This window comes from Pan paniscus, chromosome 2 (genome assembly GCF_029289425.2).
Source record: "Pan paniscus chromosome 2, NHGRI_mPanPan1-v2.0_pri, whole genome shotgun sequence".
NCBI lineage: Eukaryota > Metazoa > Chordata > Mammalia > Primates > Hominidae > Pan > Pan paniscus.
In genome coordinates this window covers 18023594-18048850 of record NC_085926.1, presented here as the reverse complement: position 1 = coordinate 18048850, position 25257 = coordinate 18023594, and the positions used below count along the sequence as shown (strand labels likewise).

General features: G+C 38.0%; 1 protein-coding gene across 1 annotated transcript in view; it reads right to left on the bottom strand.

The window, feature by feature from the left end:
- Positions 1-25257, bottom strand: part of LOC130541317 (uncharacterized) — a 306393-nt gene that overhangs the window by 201303 nt on the left and 79833 nt on the right. The gene's annotated exons all lie outside the window — the stretch shown is intronic.

Genomic DNA, 25257 nt, shown 5'->3' with positions numbered 1-25257 from the left:
TCCCATTCATGAGGGTGCAGCCCTCATGACTTAATCACCTCACAAAAGCCACACCTCTTAATACTATTGCATTGATGATTAAGTTTCAACATGAATTTTGGAAGAGACACCATCATTCAAATCATAGCTGTGGGCAATTCAAAGAAAAAGTAGGGATTCTAAGCTTAAACATGTTAAAGTTTACATTGAGTTAACAGTATTAATTTTCTTAAGAATGGTTTCATTTATTTAGTTATATATCTTATTCATCAGCTATGGCTGTGAAACAAATCTGTCAAAAACTCATTGGCTTAAAACCACATTTGCTAACTAACCCTTAGGCATCTGAAGGTTGGCTGGGGGTTGGATGATCTAAGCATCTCTGCTCTGCATATCTTTCTTCCTCCTTAAACCAGTGAATGAGACATCCAGGTTATTTTCTTACGATGAGATAGGCACATGAAAGCAAATGAAAATGCACAAGGCCTTCTCAGGCCTAGGCCCAGAACTGATACACTGTCACGTCTTGTGCCATTAGCCAAAGCAAAGTCACATGGCCAAGCCCAAGTCAAGGGATGAGAAAATGCATTCTACCCATGACAAACAATGAAAGTGGTATGAATCTCACGAAGGTAAAGATTTGGGACTAATAATTCCATTTACCCCTAAGGTATTTCACATCATGACATCAGAACTCATGGAGGCATCAGAAGACATCTATAAGGCCAAGCTATGGTTGTCCTGTACTATGAAATCAAAGATAACTACCTCCAAGCTTCAGAATTGTGCTCATTTGGGACATTCAAAAGCCACAAGCATCTCTCTCAGCCTCTCTGGCCTTCTCTGTCCACCAACATGCTTTCTTATGTTATGGACTGCAGGAGTAGTTCAGTAGATCCCCCACAGATCAGAAGTCTGTGTCTGTGTCTTTATTTACCCTGGTGACAAGCAAGGAGATGTAAATAGGCCATAAGGAAAGCTGCTTTTTCATTTGCACTACTTCATTCGTTTTGTATTTATAAGATATACAGCCCGGGAAAGCTATAAATAAGAGGCTAGAAACAGCTTGAGGGGCTGGTGATGGAATCACAAATCACCAGAGTTACATCTTCATTGGTACTCTGATGTAGAACCTTTATAATTGCCAAAATATATTTATCTCTGCTCAGGCTACAAAATTTGTATATCACAAGCTAAAACTAAGTGACCTCAACTTTCCTAAAATTTCTATGAAGTTTCATATTGATAAGCCCATATCTGGGCTGGAGTGGATGCTACAATTTCTTGTCTTGCCCAAGGCAAAATTATCCATTCTGGTGCTTCTGCTTATATGTGTTTGCACGTGTCCTTTTTCTGCTTTTATCTTTATATAACACGCCCAAGTGAGCCAGAAAATGATAGGAGAGTTTAACCCCATTAATCTACTTACCCTGATATAAATTCTTACCAATTGAGTTCCTTCATGATTTATAGTATAAAGTGGGAAAATATGGGGAAGTAGAAGGTGTTGACTCAAAAACATCTAACTTAAAATGCACCTAAGATTATCTGAAACTAATTCATTTACCTTCTTCATTAGAAAAAAGAAATGAACTTTCAGATAATCAAGCTGATGTTGTGGATTTGAAAGAATGAGTTGCACATTTTGTTGTAAAGGGAAGCTTGGATGCCAGAAGATTTGATTTGGTAGAAGTAAGCAGTCAGAGGGCTCTGAATGGATAAAATCTGGATATGGCTCCCTAGTGGGGCACAGAGAGAAGTAGGGGCAGACTTGTGGCTAGAAAGAACAATCAACAAAAAATAAAATCTTCTGAGGGCAGAGACAATTTTATTTTCTTCACAATGTTGGTCAGGCCTCCTCCTGAAAACTGGCTTCATACAGAGCCAGCACTTACTGAACAAGTGCTCTGAGCCAGGCATGATGCTAAGTGTGAGACATGCCTCATCTTATTCACTTTTCACAGTGGCTATTATTATGCCGTTTCAGATCAGAAAACTAAGGCTTGGGAGAGAGTGAGTGACTTGCCCAAAGTCCCACAGCTAGTACGTGGCAATGCGTGGAAGGTGAAAATGGGCAGGAGGATTTAACCAAAGCAGTCTGACTCTTACCTCAAGAATGTGACCACTGTCCTACATTTCCATAATTCTCTTTAAAGAAATGAAAGGACCTGGCCATCGAAGTGCTCAGAAAGAGGACCAAAAATAAATAAATAAATAAAACAATGGCAACAACAACAACAACAAAAACAAAAATCCAACAAATAATGAGAGAAAAATAATGCTAAACATGGAGTCAGGAAACTAATGGTTTAGTCCTGGCTCTGCCTTAATTATTTGAAAGACAAGACATAGGTCCTCTGGGCTCCAATATCTCACACAAAATGTTTACAAACAGCATAATGGGATGTTAACAGAGATGTTCTGTTGCCCAAAAGTTGGTGATAAGCCACATAGTAGAGGACAAAGAGGGGTCAAGTACCCCACATTCTAAAGATAATCATAAATGATTTGGTCTAGATATCTACACCAGGGATTACTAAAAGGCAGGCAAACAGGCGTTGCTACCTCCAATTATCACCTGTAAAATGCTGTCAGTGTTCCACCCACATCTCCTTGACATTTACCATTTCCACATACTCCTTCAGCTTTCTACAAAAAGAACCTACACATTTCTGCCTATGAGTTTTCTCCAACAACAGGAGCATGTTCAGCCTGTGCACAAAACAGCCTAGAAGTAGAGAGAGTCATTTCTTCTAGGAGCAGCCCTTAACCAAGAATGGAAAGGAATTGTCAGAAAAATAAACTAGCTTCCTTCCCTTCAGGAAATATCTCCACGAATTTTCACCCACTTTTTTTTCTCATTCTGAAATGTCGCCTTATATACTTGGGAAACTCCTTAAATTAGTCATAATAGGATTGACTAACTTGTAATTACAAGTAACCCTAAATCTCAGTAACTGTATTATACTGCAGTATATAGTAACCGTATTCATACTGCCATGCAGAAATGCCCTAGACTGGGTAATTTATAAAGAAAAAAAGATGTTTAATGAACTCACAGTTTCACTTGGCTGGGGAGGCCTCACAGTCATGGCAGAAGGTGAAGGAGGAGCAAAGGCATGTCTAACATGGCACCATGCAAGAGCGTGTGTGCAGGGGAACTGCCCTTTATAAAACCATCAGATCTCATGAGACTTACTCACTATCATAAGAACAGCATGGGAAAAACTCACCCCCATGATTCAATTACCTCCCACAGGTTCCCTCCGACAACACATGGGATAATGGGAGCTACAATTCAAGATGAGATTTGGGTGGGGGCACAGCCAAACCATATCAGTAACTTAAAAAAAAATCTCAGTATCTTACCACAACAGAGATTTTCTCACTCATACAAACTTCAATGTGAGTTGAGTGTCTTTACTAGGTGGCTCTCTTCCATACAGTAATCCAAGGATCTCATCTCAAGGCTCTGCTATTTCAACACACAGCCACAGACTCTGCCAAAGTGGAAAAGATAAATGGATGAGGTACACTGGCTTTTACTTTTGCCTAGAAGCTTGTCACTTCCATTCAAAGTCCATTGGCCAAAACTAGTCACATGGTTCCAATCTAACAGCAAAGGAGGCTGGGAACTGTTGGTGAGCACATGCGTATTTTGTGAGTGCAAATCACCTCTCACAACCCTATTCCTCCTTCAAGCCCGAGCTCAAAGATCACCTCCTCTGTGAAGGCTGCATAGCTTCTCTTGCCTTCTTCCGAGGAGAACAAATTGCTTCGTCTTTTATGTTTCCACAGTGCTTTGATATATATCTCTGATTTAGGCTTCTCAGACTGCCTTGTAGTTTTGCTCTTCTATTATTTTGTGATCCCTGCAAAGGGGAAAAGCATGCTTGTTTCTTTTTCTAACCCCCATCACAGTGCCAGGAAAGTAACTAGGATTTAATAAATGTTTAGTGAATGACTGAATAAATGAATGAATGATGGCTTCATAAATAGATATAATCTTGTGAATTTCCTGCCATGTCTAATCATTGGGTGTGCAATCAACATCTCCAAGAAGCCATCCTTGACTCTTCTGATGTGGAAATGCTCCTTGACTACATTTCTCCTTCTGGAAATGGCAAGAAACCAAAGTCAGAGAAATAGCAGATAACAGTAAAACCCAGGATCAGGAGCCTTGAATTAGTACAGCAGGACTCAGATGCCAAACACAGGTCAGGAATAAAAACTGGACCTCTGGGCATTAACACACTCTCCAGGCTGTCTGCGCTGCTTCCCACTCCCCCACCAAATACATAGTGTGCCCAGCTCAAAGCCCCTAGGGCAGCTGGCATTTCCAAGCGTACCATCCAAAACTTCATAAGAAGACATGAGCTGAGCTGAGCTGATCCCCGACTGGCAAGAATAAATGAAGAAACTGGAGATTTCTCAGCTGAGGAGCCTTTGAGAAAAGGAAAAATTTAAGCTTCCTAAAATTCATCACTCTTGCCATATGCTGTGACTTTTCCATTCATACCAGCAATTGTGGGAATTTCAGCTTCTGAATATAACATTGAGAAATTAACTAAGAGTTTATAAATAAGTCCTGACTCAGAGCAGAGCCCTTGTTAACGTTCTTGAAGCCTGTGGGATCTAATGCCCCAGCCAAGGCCCTTGGAGAGTCCCCGCCAGAAAAGAGGCCCTCCTGCCCTTCCGTGACCTTGTTACTGCCCACCTTGCCCTTCCTATGATATCAGAGCTGGTACTCTCCAGAACTCTCAGCTTGTCCCAAAAGTCAAAATAGATCGTACCAAGACAATAGCTGGGAGAAGGATGTAGAAGATGGGAATGTGAGAAGTAGAATCAAAAGTTAAAAGCAGAGGATAGTGCTTTGTGCTCTGGCCAAAGCAGGGCCACCCCCAGCATGTGTGGGGCCTCTGACTAAGCAATTTGAGTCACCCAGAATTCCTGTGTCAGCACCATTCTGGCAGCCTGGCCTCAACTGACCCTGCAAAAGACATACCATACCCTCTAGTATCAGCAATCATCTTGCCAGGGTGCTCTCCTAGAACCAGGCCCCCAGACAATCCCATAGGCACAAATCCTAGAGCTTCTCAGGGCATCTGGTCAACCCCACATGGGAGTTAGAGGGACAGAGCCTTAAAGGGAGATATAGGAATCAGGCTCTGCTTTAGATACAGCCATCCAGTCCAGATTACATAATTCTCTAGACTGGCTACATGCTGTAATTGGGAGGCCCAGTGCAAAATGAAAGGGTAGGACTTATTTTAAAATGATCTGAAATTCCAAGGAAGTGGCAGCAGAGTATTAAACTCATGGGGCTCTTCTTAGCATGGGGCTCTGTGTGACTGCACAGGTTGCAGCTCATCAAGCCAGCCTTGACTGTTGGCCTTGGTTGGTTCCAGGCACTAGAGAAGGACTTAGAAAATTTCAAGGAAGGCACCACAAAGTGTTGGCCCCCTGAAACACAGGAACTGGGATGAGGTCATGCTTGTCTGACTCCAGTGAAATACTGAGCCAAGATTATAGAGATAAGGTGCAATATTCAAAGTGATTTACCACTATTTGTCCCCAAATCCCCAGATGTCAGGGAACTCATGATAGAAAGTGACTAAGAACTTCATAATGCACTTACCCAGTAGAGTAATACACAGCCACCAAAAACAATGTTTACAAGAGACTTCTAATAATATAGGGTAGAATTATTGCAATATAAAGTCAAGTGAATTAAATATAGTCACAATTATGTAAATATGTATGCATTTGAAAGAATACTAGTTTAAAATAGAGTATAATTTCAACAGTGGGTAATCCTGGGTGGAAATATTACAGGTGAGGTTTATTATCTTCTTTATATATTTCTACTTTCAAATTTTCTCCAATGAACAAAAATGAATTTTATGAGGAAAATAAAATTTCAAAGACATTAATGAAATATAGCTTCAAATTATAACTATGTATGGTACCTAAAGACATCTTCTGATGAGGCCTAGAAAAACTTTATTATGAAGTTTTATTACTGAAATGTATGCTATTTAGAGTGTTCTTTCATTTCTAAATGGTAAGAAACATACAACATTATTTTTTAAAATTTTTTAACTATTTAATGTTACTTTAAATAATACTAATTTTTATAAGCCATTTTTATATAATAATATTAAACACTAAAGGAAAAATCATATTTTGAGCACTTGGCAAGCCAATTTACCTAATGTCAACCTATCCTCCTCTGTCCCTTGAAGGGGGTCATGTCGCTATTGTAAATATAAAAACTATTGTCATCGAGAGTAGTTGAGGACCTGGAAGACAGGTATTTACACACACATGTAGCAGAGCAAAAATTTACATAATCTGAGGCATACTAAAATTATAGTTTTCTCTGTTTTTTCTATATCTGACCTTTATTTCCTCATGAGCTCCTTCACCCCATTTCCATAAAATTATTTTATGAGAGAAAAAGGGGAAGCTGATTTTGCCAGTTGGAGACTATTCAGTCTGCACTAGTTTAATACAGTCCGTTTCAGATTTGCTCAGCATAAACTCAAATTTTTAATACCTTTACTTACAAAAGCTCAGTTAAGAAAAATAACAGACAAGGAGAATTTCTTGATGATAACAGGAATATTGATTCCTCTAGATTCTACAAACCAAATCTTTGGATTAAGCAGATGTCAATTAAGCTGGAGATGTTGTTCTGAAATACTATCAAGAGTTTTTGCTGCCTTTGCCTTGCTATTACTCCATTAACCTCTTTGAAGGAAGGCATAAGAAACAACTCTAAATGAGATTTATTTGGCTAATGTAGGGACAGTGAGAACCAGAGGTCAATTAGGAAATCAAAGATACATTTCTCTTGGGTATCTACCTGAAATAATTAATTTGTTTTGTCATATGAATATATTGACCATAGAAAGGATCACATTTTTTTCTCTTTGCTTTGGCTGCTAGGAAACTCAGAAACAAATGTATCGGTCAGCTTTAATAAGCGCAAATTTTATGCCATGCATTTTAGTTCACTAACCTTACATTTAATTTCAACTGCCTTTTCATTCCCTTATTTTTTTTAGCCTGAACTTTCTTCACTATTTAGTTTTTACCTGCCATCCTTTGTAAACCACTTCAAAATTGTTTTGAAACCATGAATCTCCCCTTGAATATCCAGCACTGTCACAGTCACAACAGAGCTCTACCTTAAAGGTTTCTCTTGTACATACTGCTATTGAAAGTTGTTTCATAAATGATGTCTTTCCCACTGGACTGTACTCCTTCGGAGCACAGGCTATGTCTTACTATGTGGCATCTGGCACATAATAAGCAGTTTTTAAATGTTTGCTTGACAGCATGAATGCAAGGGTGGGAGAATGCTTTAAAGATGATTGAAAAAATGTGCATTGTTGTATTTGTTGCACATGACAGTTTGCTTTAAAATATTGTGATAATCTGTTATCATAAGATAGCTGTATAAAAATGGGATGAAATTTTAACATCAGATTTTTCAGTGCTACCCACAAAGTCTTGTTCTGCAAAATGATTGGCTGTAAACATGTTTGACGATCTTCATTCATTGTGAACGCAAACATGTATCTCCATGAGGCAGGTCCCATTGAATCTGCTGTCAACTTGAAGATCTTTCCTTCAAGTCACAAAGTCTTTAAGCAAAATGCTTTAGTGTTTGAGTTAGCACAAAACAAGCAAATCTTTTCTATGGGGAAGCTAGCTCAGTCTAAAAAATTATACTGAGAAACCCCTTAGTGACTGTGAAAGCCATCACCTCGGTAAGACCTAAATCCACAGCATCTGTGCCCCCTAGGCTTTGTAATGGTTTCTAAACACCACAATAATAGTCGATGTCTTAGACTTGCATAATACTTTATAACCTCCCAAACTTTTACCAGGTACCTAATAATACAAAAATGAGAGCCATTTGTAAACACCACCATATGTCAGGCACTAGGTTGAGCACTTTACATACATTTATCAGGGAAAACATTGAAATTAATAATTGGCCGGGCGCGGTGGCTCACGCCTGTAATCCCAGCACTTTGGGAGGCCGAGGCGGGCGGATCACGAGGTCAGGAGATCGAGACCCTCCTGGCTAACACGGTGAAACCCCGTCTCTACTAAAAATACAAAAAATTAGCCGGGCGTGGTAGCGGGCGCCTGTAGTCCCAGCTACTCGGGAGGCTGAGGCAGGAGAATGGCGTGAACCTGGGAGGCGGAGCTTGCAGTGAGCCGAGATCGCGCCACTGCACTCCAGCCTGGGCGACAGAGCGAGACTCCGTCTCAAAAAAAAAAAAAAGAAATTAATAATCACCCCTTCTCCCACCTGCAATGGAGAATAGATTCCCAGGACCCTCTTTATATGCTGAGAGAAGATGATGGGTGAGGTTGCAAATGAGGAAGCTGATACAGAGCTAAATCACTCCCTGGAAGAAAAGGGGCAGAAAGTTCCAGGGGACTGTATAGGAAGGTGGTGGAGCTCAACCAGCCAAGGAGACAAGAAAGAATTCAGAAAGATGGTCTGAAGTAAGAAGAGAGGTGAGAGCTGGAGAAGGATGTAGCAGCTGCCATAAAGAAATAGAAGAAATGCTTAAATGTGACAATTAAAATGTTTTGTGGTGCAATGTGCAACGTAGTCCCTTCTAAGAACTCTGCATAAAAAACAAAATGTGTGAGGAGTCTCAATACAAAAACCCAAGTGAGGTGTGTGAAAGGGATATGAATATGAAAACATGCCCAGGTTATATAGATTCACTGTTGAATTTATCTCTTCATAAGATTCATTACTCTAGACCTGGTATCAGCAACCTACAGATAGCCTATGGGCCAAATCTGGCCAGCCTGGTTTTGCAAACAAAGTTTTACTGGAATGCAGCCATTCCTATTCATTTTAATTATTGGCCGTGACTTCTTATTGCTACAATGACTGAGGTGAGTGGTTGTGACCGAGTTAGTTGTCTTACTTACTATCTGGCTCTTTACAGAAAGTTTGCCAACCTCTGCTCTCAATTTCCAAATAAGAAATATGGAAGGATCAGTGAAAGGGAAAATATTTTATCAATTAGGTTAATGATGTTGGAGAAATTTTAGTCTGCAAACCTGATTTTAAGATAAATTCACTGTTTCCTTGGCCAAGTTTTTCTATCTGTAAAATGGTATTAGTAATACACACTTCACAGAGTTATTGCGAGACTCAAATGTGAAATTATTTTTTAAACATGCTTTGCAATTCATAAACCTTAGAGAAATGTCAGGCATTGCTGATAATGGCTTAAAGTGGTTACTTTGTACATAATAAACTCTATAGAAGCTTCAGGTTCTCTCAGAGAGAGAGAGAGAGATCCCTGGACAGGAAGTGGCTGAATAAAGGGCTTTGTCTTTCTACTGGACTTACAAGTACACTACTTTTTGCCGTAAAAGTTATCAACAGTTTAGTTTGAAATTGTCCTCTGTGGGCACTTCTCATTTTCTTGAAGTCCACCACCTATGAAGTTCAATTCACACACAGGAATTTCACCAGACTAAGGAATAAATATGAAGAGGTAATATGACTATAAAGAAAACTATATGTGCAAGCAATGAAAATGAAGCCATCGTAGTGACTTAAGCATGAGAAGACTAATACTGTTTCAGTCTTTCAATGAATAAATAGTGTTCATAAAATTCTAATTTTTTTTAACTTTTGGAGTTTAACTTCTAGGTTGTGTGAGACAATGGTATTTGAAAGCAAACCCATAAATGCTTTTAAGACAACTAGAATATATCTCTACATAACTGCCATCCAACATGACATGAGGCTCAGATGATCAGTTTATTCCTTCAGTCTCCTGAAGGCTAACTGCCTTAAGTTCTATTGTGAAATACAATTGTGTTGCATCAACAAAGTCTTTAACATGCTCCTATAAAAGATGATAGATCAAGTTAACAAGTGGGCAAGCAATTGATCCACCTTTCTCCAAATGACATTTAAGGGCTTATTTATTAGTTTTAGGATAGCTAAAATAGATAATTATACACTTCCACATAACCATCCATCTTCCCTGTTGCCCATTTGCTCCTGAAAGATACAACAGTCTCCTTGTTGATTTGTCATTGATGAAATCCATTTCAGTAAATTTCATCCAAGTAGAGGTTAAAATGTTATACACTGCACTCTTCTGGTTGAGAGCAGAAAATTTTCATCTCATAACTGATACAGACTTCAATTTGCCAGCCATCTAGCCGTCATCATTGCAATTATAGTTGCCATGTTTTGGTTATGGGGCTTGGAAAGAGAATAAATTGCACATTGTGGATTTGTCCTTAACTACTTTAATAAATTTATTTTTAAATGGTATTCAGAGACTACCTAGCGTATCTTCGATCTAAGGCATAAAAGATAAAAATTGTACAATACAAAGGGAACCCCATTGGACTAACAGACTTCTCAGCAGAAATCTTACAAGCCAGGAGAGATTGGGGACTTATTTTCAGCATTCTTAAAGAAAAGAAATTCCAATGAAGAATTTCATATCTCACCAAACTACACTTCAAAAGTGAAGGAGAAGTAAAATTATATCCAGGTAAGTGATCACTAAGGGATTCACTACCACTAGATCAACCATATAGGAGATCCTCAAGAGAGTTCTAAACATGGAAATGAAAGAATGATACCTGCTACCACAAAAACACACTTAAGTGCACACTTCACAGACCCTATAAAGCAACCACACAATAGAAACTACAAAGCAACCAACTAACTTCATGACAGGATCAAAATCTTACATATCTATATTAACTTTAATATAAATTCCCCCCTTAAAAATCACAGTGTGGGCCAGGCGCAGTGGCTAACGCCTGTAATCCCACAACTTTGGGAGGCCAAGGCAGGTGGATCATGAGGTCAGGAGATCGAGACCATCCTGGCTAACATGGTGAAACCCCGTCTCTACTAAAAATACAAAAAATTAGCTGGGCATGGTGGTGGGCACCTGTAGTCCCAAGCTACTTGAGAGGCTGAGGCAGGAGAATGGCGTGAACCTGGGAGGTGGAGGTTGCAGTGAGCCGAGACCACGCCACTGCACTCCAGCCTGGGTGACAGAGCGAGACTCTGTCTCAAAAAAAAAAAAAATCACAGTGTCGCAAGGTGGATAAAAACAAACAAGACCCATCTGTCTGCTATCTTCAAGAGATCAATCTCTCACATGTAATGACACACACAGGCACAAAGTAAAGGGTTGAAGAAAGATCTATCACACAAACAGAACACACAAAAAAGCAGGGGTCACTATTCTTATATCACATAAAACAGAGTTTAAACCAATAACAGTAAAAAGGACAAAGGGAATTACATAACAATAAAGGGTTCAATTCAACAAGAAGACTTAACTATCCTAAATATATAAATAAACACACAACACCAGAGCATCCAGATTCATAAGCACTTCTAGACCTCTGTTAGTTCAATGTACACAAATCAATAAATGTGATACTTCACATAAACAGAATTAAAAAAACAAAAACCATATGATCACCACTATAGATGAGGAAAAAGCTTTTGGTGAAATCCAACATCCCTTCATGTTAAAAGCCCTCAGCAAACTAGGCATCAAAGGAATATACCTCAACATAATAACCATCTATGACAAAGCCATAGCCAGTGTCATATTGAATGGGTAAAAACTGAAAGCATTTCCCTTGAGAATTGGAACAAGACAAGGATATCCACACTCACCACTCCTATTCAACATAGTACAGGAAGTCCTTTCCAGAGCAATAAGGCAAGAGAAAGAAATAAAAGACATCCAAATAGGAAAAGAAGTAAAATTCTCTCTCTTTACTGGCGATATGATTCTATACCTAAAGAACCCTAAAGATTCCACCAAAAGGCCCCTGGAACTGATAAAAATCAGTAGCATTTTTATACATCAATAATATTCAAGCCAAGAGCCAAATCAAGAATGCAATCCCATTTACAATAGACACACACATACACACACACACAAACTAGGAATACATATACCCAAGGAAGTGAAAGATCTCTACAAGGAAAACTACAAAACACTGCTAAAATAAAACAGAGATGACAGGAACAAATGGAATAGCATTCCATGCTCACAGTTTGGAAGAATCAATATTGTTAAAATGGCCATACTGCTCAATGAAATCTAAAGATTCAATGCTATCCCTGTCAAGCTACCAACATCGTTTTCCACAGAACTAGAAAAAAAAAATTCTAAAATTCGTATGGAACCAAAACAGAGCCCAAATAACCAAAGCAATCCTAAGCAAAAAGAAAGAAGCCAGAGGTATCCCATTACCCAACTTCAAACTATCCTATAATGTTACAGTAACCCAAACAGCATGATACTGGTACAAAAACAGACGCAGACCAATGGAACAGAATGGAGAACCCAGAAATCAAGCTGCACACCTATAGCCATCTGATCATCAACAAAGTTGATGAAAATAAGCAATGGGGAAAGGACTCCCTTTAAATGGTGCTTGGATTGCCTGCTACCCATATGCAGAAGAATAAAACTGGACCCCTTACTTTTCACCATAGACAAAAATTAAATCAAGATGGATTAAAGATTTAGATGTAAGACTTCAAACTATAATAATCATAGAAGAAAACCTAGGAAACACCATTCTGGACATTGGTCTTGGGAAAGAATTTATGATTAAGTCCTCAAAAGCAATTATAGCAAAAAGAAAAATTGACAAGTGGGACCTAATTAAACTAAAGCACTTCTGCACAACAACAAAAAAGCTATCAACAGAGTAAACAGACAAACTACAGAATAACAGGAAATATTCACAAACTATGCATCAGACAAAGGTCAAATATTCAGAATCTATAAGGGACTCAAACAAATCAAAAGAAAAAACCAAACAACCCTACTAAAAAATGGGTGAGGACATGAACAGACACTTCTCAAAAGAAGACATATATGTGGCCAACAAGTATATGAAACAATGCTCAATATCAGTAATCATTAGGGAAATGCAAATCAAAACCACAATGAGATGCCCTAAACCACAATGAGACGCCATCTTACAACAGGCAGAATGGCTATTATTAAAAAATCAAAAAATAACAGATGCTGGTGAGGTTGCAGAGAAAAGGGAAGGCTTATACATAGCTAGAGGGAATGTAAATTAGCCCAGCCACTGTGGAAAGCAATCTGGAGATTTCTCAAAGAACTTAAAACAGAGGAACCATTTGACCCAGCAATCCCGTTACTGGGTACATATCCAAAAACAATCATTCTACCAAAACCACACATGCACTCATATGTTCATCACAGTATTATTCACAATAGCAAAGACATGGAGTCAACCCAGATGCCCATCAATGGTAGATTTTAAAATGTGATACATGTTATGCAACCATAAGAAAGAATGCAATCATGTCCTATGTAGCAACACAAATGCAACTGGATGCTATTATCTTAAGTGAATTAATACAGGAACATGTATGTATTTGTAACTTACTTTCTGAGCTTTGTCATGTTTTTTGTATGTTCCTATATTAACGTACCGCATGTTCTCATTTATAAGTAAGTGGGAGCTAAACAGTGGGTACTCATGGACATAAAGATGGCAACAATAGACACTAGGGACTACTAGAGGGAATAGGGAGAGATGAGGACAAAAGCTGAAAAACTAACTATTGGCTACTATGCTCAGTACTCGGGTGACAGATTCACTTGTACCCCAAACCTCAGCATCATGCAATATGCCTAGGTAACAAACCTTCACATGTACTCCTTGAATATAAAAGTTGAAATTATTTAAAAAAAACATGCATTTTAAAAAGTACAATAAATTTATGATGAATCTATATTTATAATGACAACTGTTCCTTCATATCTCAGAATTATCTTTTCTCAGGGAAATCTTTCAAATGGAGACATTTGAATCATTTTTTAAAACTCGAAATAATCTTTTAGCACAATGAATGGTAGTTCCCAAACATGGCTGCCCATCTGAATAATCTGAGAACTACTAAAGATTCAGATTTCTAAATTCACTTGAACCAACCAAATCAAAATCTCTGGGGGAGTTGGATACCAGTCATTTTTATTTTTAATGAAGACCCCAGGGGCTCTTCTCAGCCAGTTTAACACAAGTCTGAGAACTGCTTTGGAAAGCACCTGGTTCAAACAACACTAAATGACACATCTTTGTTCCAGAAGACTGACCTTGTACTGTTGAAGAAAGACAGCACATGTTGAACATGGACAGTTCAAGGGAATGACAAAGCTCAGACAGTAAGTTACAAATGAATCCATGACACCACTATGGATGAATATATAATTACATTAAAGTACATAAAAGATCAAAATAAAACAAGAGGTGACTCCTGGTCTTGGGTAGTATGATTTACTATATAAAGATGTCAATTCTCTCCAAATGCAATTCCAATTGTTATTCTAAAATGTATCTTAAGGCCAGGTGCAGTGGTTCACGCGTGCAATCCCAAGCACTTTGAGAGGGCAAGGCAGTCTCAATTTGCAATCTCAAAGTGCAATCCCAGCACTTTGAGAGGGCAAGGCAGGTGGATCACCTGAGGTCAGAAGTTCGAGACTAGCCTGGCCAACATGGTGAAACCCTGTCTCTGCCAAAAATACAAAAATTATCCAGGCGTAGTGGCAGGCACCTGTAATCCCAGCTCCTCAGGAGGCTGACGCAGGAGAATTGCTTAAACCCAGGAGGCAGAGGTTGCAGTGATCTGAGATCGTGGCACTGCACTCCAGCCTGGGCAACAGAGTGAGACTCCATCTCAAAAAAAATACATAAAGAAAATAAAATTTATATTAAACACTGTTCATGAATAGCTAAGTCAACTTTCAAAATTAAGAGAAAAAGTAGGAGAGGGGTGCACTGACCCTACCAAATATTAAGACATATAATAAAAACATAATAATTGAGAGTAATATGGTACTGGTACAATAACAGATAAAGCTCTATGGAAAAGAATAGAGAATTAAGGGTAAGAATTCAAGTAAGAAAATGATGGACAAAGTTAATAGACACATGACAGGCCAGGTATGGTGGCACACGCCTGTAATCCCAGCACTTTGGGAGGCCAAGGCAGGTAGATCACCTGAGATCAGGAGTTCAAGACCAGCCTGGGCAACATGATGAAACCCCGTCTCTACTAAATACATAAATTAGCTGGGCGTGGTGGCAGGAGCCTGTAATGCACCATTTATATGCAGCAGTTACAATCAACAGGCATATGTGTACAGAGCCACATGTAAAGATATTAAAAACACAGTGTTGAACATAAAAGGAAAAAGTGAATAAGGTCTATAACACAATACTATACATGTAAAACTTAAAATCGATGTTTTAAAACAACGATACACATTTTATAAGAACATATAGAAATAAAAGGATACACATCAATGATTTTAATGTCGTTGAGGGAAATGGGGAAATGGCAATAATTAGGAAGGAAGGATGGGAAGGACCTTGCACTACAAATGATGATAGTATGCTATGAAATGTGAAATATGAATAAATGAATTATCTGAATCTGATGGTGAAGAAAGAGAAATATATATGTGTATAGAAATCCTAAGCAACTGAGATCCTTTGTGAGGGTCTTTGCATCTGAAATTCTTATTAAACCAAAGCAGTTGCAAATAAAGGTAAATGTTAGTTTTAGCAAATACACATGGTATGTAAGATCACCCAGGCCTGTAAATCCCTTCCACCTTGACCACTGCATTCACTGAGAAGGCCCAGGAATTGTCTCATATTCCTTGCCCAGTGGCCTTAGAGCTGGAACCTTATCTTTCATCCCTCTGTTTGTCTGTGAATAAATATATACATTATTCTTGTTCTTTTAATTCTGTAACCTCTTCAGAGCAGTTAAAAATTATGTTAAAAACTCATTAACTTTGACGAGATATTGATGATGCCAGCGGTTAATTATGAGCCAGCTGGTGTTATGGCAAGAATTAAAAAGTTAAACATTGGAAGTTTTTTTCTTTTTTTCTTTTTTTTAAAAAAAGCCACACTGCATTCATACGGGGGATTGTCGAGACAGCATCACTCGCTGATGACTTTACAACACAGGTCAACAAGAGATCTGTGGACGAACAGATGAAATTGCATCCCCTTTACTCCATTACAGTACTGGCGTCTTCCAGATTCTCCCTCGCTGAGAAAATAAAAAGTAAGGGCTATAAATTCCCATGCTTCATGGTGTTAACTGATTGCAAGCTGAGGTCAGAAAGACATTTCTCCCCAAGGAGTACTCCTGCACAATTTAGAGGCACTGTGGGGGTTCTAACATGCCTAAGAAGCATTAAGCAATGGTCATTGTCAAGTACCAAGTAGCAAAATTTAGTATGCTTTCGGTTTGTGCTCACAAGGGAAGCCTGAAAGTGTTGAAGGGTCCCCACCTCCTCAAAAGTGAGAGCATTTTATAAACCTGTTACCCAATGAGGTCTTTCCTTTAGTAACCAATAAGGTATATTTTTTGAAAGAGAAAACAGATTTTAAGGTATAGTCATGGTTTTTCAAAAAGAAGGAAAATAAACTAAAAGAAAAAGTCTACCTTTTAATGTATAAATAAAAAGAGTATAGGATGGGTCATATAAAACAAGGATTTAGGGTGCTGATTCTGGGGTTCATCAAACCTCTCTTAAGCAGGAAAGTAGCCTGACTTTACTGAAACTATATAAGCCCCTCAGTCTCGTTTGTAATATGGGCATTGTATTTGTACCTGTGTCATCAACTTTGTAATGATTAAATGAGATGACCCACATAGAATACTTAGTACCATCTGGGGAGTGCAGGAAACACATAAGAAAGATTCATTATTTATTTCCCAGGTAAGCAGTAGAATGCAGGACCTGGAATCAAACTGCAGCAGTTCACTTCCTGGCTTTGCCTCCTATTTCCAATGGCACTGGGTGACTTAGAGGGCCTTGTTAAGCTCAACCTCCTTATCAATAAAATGGGGGCAATAGAGTATGTATCACATAGTATCATATTAGGATTAAATGAAATAATCCATATAAAGCATTAGAGTATTTTGCACCTAGTGATCCCTCCCTAATGTTAGCTATTACTTATTGTTATTGTCCTGTCTATTACTATTAATACTGTTGCTATATGAATAACCCTTTATTGATGCTAGTGGTAGCCAGTAGGAATCAACAAACTTCGTGGCACTTTGTAACGCACATAGAAAGATGCATGAAAATAGAGATATAAAATCACTCTCTCCAAAGCCCTGAAAGGGGTCGGAGCAGAATGTGAACACCTATTTTTAGCACCTTTGGTTCCTACTCCTCTGTTTAAGAACCTATATCTACAGCCTTCTCCCACCCAAGCCTCATCTTGTGGGGATGATGGGCAGCCTGTGAGCTGTGCTGAGTGGTTTTCCCACTAATTACCACTGCCTTCTCCTCCCCAACCCATCTGCAGCTTGCATTTCCCCTAGCCACGGATGGCCCAGTGTGCCGCTCCCTAGCTGAGAACCTAATGGTGGATCAGGCCATTATCATCTCTCACCCATCAGTGAATAATCATTATTGTTTACTCTCTTCTCTTTTTATGACGAGCACAGTTACCAAGACGGTTTTCTTTTCTTGTTTCCCATGAGGCTCTTTATTTTATAGACCTGCTCTCAACTTAGCACAGCTTTATTCTGTACAAGAAAACTACTCATCATTTAAGGATGTTCAACATAAAAAAGCTTTTCTTTTCTCCTGCAAATCAAAATGTTCAGCCCAAGCCTTACTGATCTTGACTCCCCTCATTTCTGTAAATACAAACCTTCCAAACTCATCTCAGAACATTTGCTTTTTTCTCTACCTATTCCATATGGCTTCTCTCTCCTAATGCTATTTCATTTTGAGAAACTGAAAGGAGGCGGGTTTGTGTGGGAAATGCCATGAAAAATGAAGCTTATTATATTGTAAATGCTAATTAGTTTGGAACAATGGGGCAAATACTTGCCCAAAAAATGCCTTTGTTTCCTTAGAGGTCATAGAAATTACCTTATCTTATTCTCCCACTGATGGCGTTTATATGCCTGAATAATTAAATACATTGAACCACAAACAATCTGTGTCTAAACTCAGAAATAAAAACAACCAATTACAGTTGGTTGAAAGATCATCCTAAATTCTTCCCAATTCTGTTCTCACTACGAATTTTTTGTATTTTCTGATTTTTTATAATTGTGAGCAGGTATGACTTTTAAAATCAGAAAAAAACTTTTTAAAAACCCTTTATTAGTAAAGTTGAAAGAAGTAGACAGACAATCTCACTAAACCAATGCTCTGCTCTTCCCTGCTTTTCTGGATGTATTGGGATGTGATTGCTAATAGCAGCGATGCCTGACTGTTTGTGTCATGGGCTGGATTTCGGAAAGCTTACAATGTAATCTCTCTGCCAAGAATCCAATATCACATTTTTAGCTTACTGTTTGGGGTCTCATGTTTTCGCACTCCAACTCTTGACTCATTGTATGTGTGTACGCACACTTTGTTCCAGACTGTCTGTCAGAAGAACACTTCTTCCTAAATGAAGAAAAGTGTTTCTGGTGAATGCCAAGATTATATGAGGAATCATAGTGCAGAGTTGCTATTTCTTTGTTCCTGCTGCTTAATTGCTTTAAAGACAAAAATCAAGGGCAAGTGTGCTACTAAAAAAACCTTTTGTAGGGCACCCACCACTTGTACCTTTCGAAAGATCACAAACTGCATTTTGCCAACTTTTGATCAAGGTGACAAATCTTGGCTCAGAAAAGAAATTTAGTGATGTGTCAGCCCATCAATAAGCTCTGAAGAAAAGTAATTCATTTTTAATGGAAATTGTGTTTACAAAATAGACTAGGTATATAACCAAACTCTAAGAGGAGATAACTCACCCTGGCAAATAGGCTACATACCTAATAGAGTAAAATAAAAGTGAAGCAGAACACATTGTACTTACGAAAATTAAGTACATGCAACATTTTATAGTTACTACAACAGTAATTGTACATCATACAGAAGCTTTCATGTTCAGCCTTGATTTAGATTCAAGAAGCAGAAGATAAAAGTTGGGAAAGATGGAAAAGGAATGGAGTCATTATATTAAGTAAAATTTTATACTTATTTTTCAAAAATCTTTAGGTCAATACAAGCTCCTTTTAGTCCCTAGAATTTATTGGGTCTTTGCCAATTTCTAACCTCCACTGGTCTAACTACTCTTGTTCCTTAATAAGTGTTATTATTCCCATTATAGATATTATTAAGACATTTTCTAATTTCTTTTGTTTCTGTTCTTTAATCTGCATTTTACTATAATCCTATAAGCAAGTAGGGCAGAGCCAATTGGCAAATGCAAAAAACAAGGTACCAAGGAGCTCTGCTCCCTGCCTAAAAAGACTGGAATAATCCTTTTAACAACTCTGGGTACTCACTACCTCCATTTGCCAAAAGAAGAAACAGATGAATGATGCCACCATTTGACCTAATGAACTTTAGCTTTCCCAAATGTATTCAGTTTTTTACCACAAACTCAGAACAAAGGGAATAAACAGAGTCCTTGGAAAAAAACACAAACAGAAGTCAAAGCCTTACTAATCTACAATAATTTTCAAGGCTGGAATAGCGAAAAGAGACATATATGCAGGATAACCAGTGAATATAATTGAGATCACCAAAAATGTTTGAAAATATTCCAAAGATTTAAGCAACAAAAACAAAAACAGAAAGAAATAAAAACTAAAAGAGTCAAAGCAGGAGTTTGAGGAAGGTAGATCTGAAATAAAAACCTATGGTGTTGAAAATAACACGATTATGAGTTTATGTCCTACTGGGGTCATTCATGCTCCAGCCCCTAGCTCCTAGCATATAATTGATGTTTAATCATTTTTGATGAAGAATTTAATGCATTAAGGTCCCCTCTCTCAGTGAATCTAGCTCTAGAAAAATAAAAAACATGAAAACAAATAATTGTTACAACATAATCTCGATAACAGCTATCAATTTTTGAGCACTCACCAGGCCTAAGATTCTTAAATGTATTAATTCACTAGTCACAATGATCCTATAAGATAGGCCATATTAACAGTCTCACTCTACAGATAAGTAAACTGAGGCAGAGAGTCACACAGATGGCAAGCTATAAAATTGGGATGAGAATCCAAATTTGGTACCTGTTAGTACCACTTAGTGTAACAACATTCTGTGCTATAATGGGAGGATACTGTGTAAATCATGGCCACTGGCAGATTGAAAAAAACAAAGTCACAGTTATTCATTCCCCTGTCTTCATATTCTTCGCAATTAACTTTGTATTTCCTCCCAGCAAGAGGTAGAATCTGTTTCCCCATCTAATGAATCTGGGCTGGCCTCATGACTTGCTATGGCCAATGAAATGTGATGAAAGTGACAGGTGTTTCAGTTCTAAGCCTAGGCCCCAAGAGACCTTGCTTCTGTTCATTTTCTTGGGGCTCTGCCATTGCCATGCAGGCAAACCTGGGATAGCCTGCTGGATCATCATCACATGGAACATAACTGAGTCAGCTAATTAATCCCAGCTGAGGCCTAGAGATGTGAGAAAGTTTCTCCAAGATCAGCAAAGCCTCCTAGCTGACCGGCAGCTGATGGCAGATGCATGAAAGGGTGCAGGTGAGATTAGAACTGCCCAGCTGAGTGCAGCCTAAAGGGCCAACCCGTAGAAGCGGGAGCTAAACAGTTATTGTTTGAAGCCACTGTTTTAAGGTGGTCTGCTACACAGAAATAACTAAGTGATACATCCACTACATCAAAATCTGCTATGATCATGCTTAACTTTTTTAAAAGGCACATTAATGATCTGAGAGGGGAAATGTACCTTAGAATTGCCAAGATAAAAATATTTTTGGAAGGCCAACATGACAAACTGTTAAGGTCTTATGGCAGGACAATCTCAAAGACATAACCCAAATAAAGTGAGACAAGGGGCTGCATAGTTCCTGTTTAGTTATGTGGTAAGCTGTTTCTAAAATTGTCCCCAGTAATCTTCAACTTCCCTTCAGAGTCTCCTACAAAGCTGCAATCAAGGTATCAGCTGGGTCTATTGCCTCATCTGGAAGTTCAACTAGGGGAGGATCGGTTTCCAAGCTCAATGTAACTGCTGGCAGGACCCAGTTTCTCAAGGATTGTTGGACTGAGGACCTTAGTTCCTCACTGGCCATTGGTGAGAGGCTACCCTATGTCCCTGCCATTTGGACCCCTCAGTAGGACAGTTCACAATGTGGTAGTTTGCTATTGCAGAGAAGGCATGTGAAAGGAGTCCGAGAGAGACAGTACAAGCATGGTGAAAGTCGCAGTCTTTTATTACCTAATCTTGACATTGATATTTCATCATTTTTGCCATATTCTATTCATTAGAAGCAAGTCATTGGGTCCAGCCCAAGCACAAGAAAGGAATTTACACAAAGGCTTATAAATACCAGGATTTAGAGATCACTAGGAACCAGTTTAGAAGCAGCCTACTATATAACTGAATTCCAGGAAATCATGAAGATGGGAATTTTGTAAACGGACTTGTGGATCAAACCTCAAAATGCTAGGCCACAGGAACCAACTTTTGAAACTTGAGGAAAGCAGTTTTTTTATTCAAATCAAACAGTGATCTTATTGTCCCAAAAGTATAACAAAGGGTGAAACTATAAATAAATTTTAAAAGGCTTAGGAAAATTCTCAGATGCTGGTTCTATAATGGAATATTAAAGGAGGGGGATGTAAGAACTATGTGCAGCCAATTCCTAATGTTTTCAGAGTAACATCAAGAAAGACAACCTTAGCTCCCTGCAAAATGTCCCTCAGGGGCAGGCAAGACGGACCATTGGCCTAATCCGTTGTGGCATTTCTTATATACTTATGCATAACACTATGTGGGAATGCAATAAAAATTTAAACAAGGTAATAGAGTTCAACAAAATAGGAGGATGCGGCTTTTGAAAAATGGAGACATGGCATTCCTACATGGTCTTTAAGACATTTGATGTGCCAGTGCTCTTTCATATTAGCTTTATCCACAGAAGTTCTTCTAAATCAGAGCTTCAAAAAGCATGTCTTAGTTCCTCACAGAATTAAGGAGACAAAAACAGGGTTTTGTAGAGTATTACTGTTAAAGAGAGGAAGAAAATATCTGACTCCATGTGACAGGGCTCTCTTTTATACCTGCATTATGTTCAAGTGTTTAAAATGGCAAAGCCATCTATTTTGCCCTGAGGCAATGTCTAAGTAGATATTTTAGGCATACACTTGGGGTTTGGGGGGATTTGTTTTCCTCAAGTTTATAAAGACAAGAATGAGGATGGGTATATTCAAGGTTTATGCTTTACAATACACATAGTAGGGCAAATAAATGTTCCTTGCTAATGCAATAGCACTTAATTAGAAGATAAACATCCTCAGTAAAAAGAATGAATTTAAAAGTTTCTGCATAAGCAGAGTCTACATTTTGACGTTGTAAGAGCAGTAGTTTCTGTCAATCAACCTGAATTCTCTTTAAGCCTTAAACATATAAGTCACATTGAGAGGGTTATGCATTTCACAAGTGGATTTATATATAAATACTTTTGCTGGCTCCAGTTCAACACAACAAAAGAAGTCAAACATTAGTCTGTATTTGTATTTCTTTGCTGAAGTGTTTTGACATAAACTACACACAATCCTAGCTGAAAAGCAGCAGGCAGTTTGGAACTAACTGCTCCTCACACTTGCATTCTTTGTGATATGATTTTTTCCTACTTGGAAAATTAGAAAGCTATAAGTAAAAAGTTTACTCAAACTCAAGAGAAGAAATTTTAAAAGCAGCATAGCATTTTTGAAAACTGCTAGCTTCACACATAATTTACTTTCTACATCTCAGAATTCCTGTAAGTATTCAATTCCCAAATTCCAACTGCACAATTTATAGTCAGCATTTATATCTTTTGGAGACAGAACGTAATACATATTATATCTAGAAGTCACTCAGAATGCCCATTTCACCAATTCAGTTCTTCCGATGCAGAGAAAAGACATTCTTAGTTAAAACCACTAAACGCCCAGGTAACATTGCAAATTATGTTGGAGACATCTAAGAAAAGGAATATTTGAGGAAATTTTCATACTTACATATGTCTGCATAGAGTTAGAAAAAAAAATCTCTGTAGGTGACCTGTATTAGTCAGTTGTTGCTGCAACAACGCTTAATAACAAACTAACAAACCACCCTAAAATTCATGAACTTGAAGAAACAATCATTTATTCTCACATTCATCAGCAGCATGTTAGCTGCCACTTGGCTAAGCGAGGTTGGAGTCCAGGCTCCAGTCTCCAGGGTAGGTTCAGATCTAATCCACGTGTCTCTTATGTTCCTTGGATTAGCAGTTGCCAGGGGCATGTGGTCAGCTCAACACCTCTCAATTTGAGACCCAGGCTGAAACAGCAGCATGTTATATGAGGCAGGTTGTCCTTCCTGGGGATCTCAAAGTGCAAAAAGGCAAACCTAACCATGGAAGCATGTGCAAAGTCTCCACTTATATCATATACACTAACCTTTCTTTGGCTAAAACATGATCAAGTCCAGAATCTAGGGATGGGGAATTATCCTTTGCCACAGTGAGGCCATGGTAATAAATCAGCCTTTCACACTACCATTTCTGGGTGTTATTACCAACCTTAAGTAATCAATGGAAAATTTCTGCTTTCTTCCAAATTGAGTATAAATTTACTGTTGTACTTAAAAACTAAGAACTCAGAGGGCATATTTTATCAAAATATTCTTATACTTCTTTGCTGTAAATCTGCATACAAAGAGAAATTCTATATTTTAAAAATGCCCATGGTTGTAAGTTTCATATCAAATATAAATTAATGAATATATAAATAAATACATACAGATATAGACACAGATTAAGTTTACATTTAAATTTAGATATATAACTCTTTTACTATTTTCTTCCTCTTCTAAATTATTTAGTTGGAAGTCAACACTGCTATAATCTATACTGCATTAAGTCCTTAAAAATAGCTTATTATTCCAAAGAGAATAAATTTTAAACAAAACAACATGAAAATAATAAATCAAAAAAAATGTTAAAATTCAGATTGCATTTTGCTAAAACCAATAATACAGCTGATATTTTTAGTCCCACTGAGACAGGGCAGCAGCTTCAACTTCCGTTAATTTGAGACTTTATATGACAACCCTAAGTCAATGGCCCAACACTCATACACTATTCCTCCAGAATCCTGGTTTGTCTAAACTCCTGTGACCTGATAAGCTAGAAATTGCTTTCGTCCAGATTGTACTCGTTTCTAAAGCAAATGTGTGAGGTTGGCACAGCAACCTCTGTTGCTTGCTTTCTCTGGAGCAAGTTATAAAAAATGTCTATCACAGTATCTGTTCTCTGATGGAGCATAAAAAGTAGTAACACAAACATTTATTTCCAGTCACTCTATAAAAAAGCCTCTCACAGTTAGTTTTGGGTGCAATCACGTGTTCCTTTAATATAAGTTGAGTAGACGGGTTTTGTCTCTTGCAGACTATATCCTCACAAAAAATTTTGTTTGTGCACATTTTCCCTTTTGGTATATAACTTGACTGCAAATTTCTTCAGGTCAAGAATTATTCTCTTTGCATCCCTGAAAACACCGTATGCCATGCCTTGTATTTAGGAAGTATTTGATGAATCTGCCCAAATGAACTGAATCATTGGATTCCACCTCCTATAAATCCATTGGCTTAAAGGAGTATTTACTAGTCTCTCGGGGAAGATAACGATTGTTCTTGACAGCCGTAGGTAAATTATGAAAAATGAGGTAAATCGCCAGAATAAAAGACCAAACTATGAGTCAGATATACTTGGGCTCCAACCAAAATGGCCAGGATAAACCATATTGGCTTCACAACAAACAAATGGAGTTGGACTTTGTCTCCTGTCTTAAAAGAGAATCTTTATTTCCACGAACACGTTTTGGCCAGAATATGAAGAGAGTGTGTGCCCTGGTGAAAAACTGCATTCAATAAAGCAGTGTTGGTTGCAAATGATTTTAGCCATGTAGTAAATAAAAAACTGTGAAAGCTAAGAAACTTAAAAGATACTATAGAAGCTATGTAAAATACATGCTTGTAAACTTACACATAAATTTGGTCAATTTGTTTAAGTAATGACAGTCAAATATCCAAATAACTCGGCTAAAAACTATTAAGATCTTTGTTCTGTGCTCAGAAAATAGCTTAACAAAATTCTTAAGGGAACTGAGTCTACAATGTGATTTTTGTGTAGCAATAACC